Raw genomic sequence first — 778 nt, forward strand, 5'->3', positions numbered from 1 at the left:
ATGTGTAAGAGACAGCTCAACTTATAGAGTTTACTCTGTAAACTCGTTCAGTATGCAACCCTCCCTAAGTGACACTCATCTAATTGGATTTTAACCAATGACATATGATATCATGAATTATGGAACACTTGCATAATTGCTTAAGTAGAGTATCTGGTTTGCAAATACGTATAAGTAAACTAACTAAAGAGGAGACTTGGAGTAGTCAAAGATTAAAATTGAGAGGATATAATTTTTTAATGGCACACACTAGCTTCTTGAAACTGAAGTTTAATCTTCTTCACAATAAGGAAAGCTCTCCTCATCAGGGAGATTCTAATGAGTGGAAATACTCTGTCATTTCCCAGGTGCCCAGGGTGGAGTTGTCCAGACATTCCAGAGGTACTGCTCATTGGTTTTTGGCTTCCTGGTTCTTCAGGAAATAAAAGAAGAGCAATTACCTGAAGACAAGTAAAGACATTTATTTTTCATTCAGCAGTCTTTTTCTGTGAATATAAAAAGAGGGAATCAGAAGATTAACTCTCGAAAGGATCATGGACAACTAATCCAGCTCCCTCATTTTGCAGGCAAGGAACCTGAGGCTCAGAGAAGGTACATTTATTGAAGGTGTATTTTTTTTTAACATCTTTATTGGAGTATAATTGCTTTACAATGGTGTGTTAGTTTCTGCTTTATAACAAAGTGAATCAGCTATACATATACACACATCCCCATATCTCTTCCCTCTTGTGTCTCCCTCCCTCCCACCCTCCCTATCCCACCCCTCTAGGTGGTCACA

This window comes from Physeter macrocephalus, chromosome 18, assembly GCF_002837175.3.
Source record: "Physeter macrocephalus isolate SW-GA chromosome 18, ASM283717v5, whole genome shotgun sequence".
Taxonomy (NCBI): Eukaryota; Metazoa; Chordata; class Mammalia; order Artiodactyla; family Physeteridae; genus Physeter; species Physeter macrocephalus.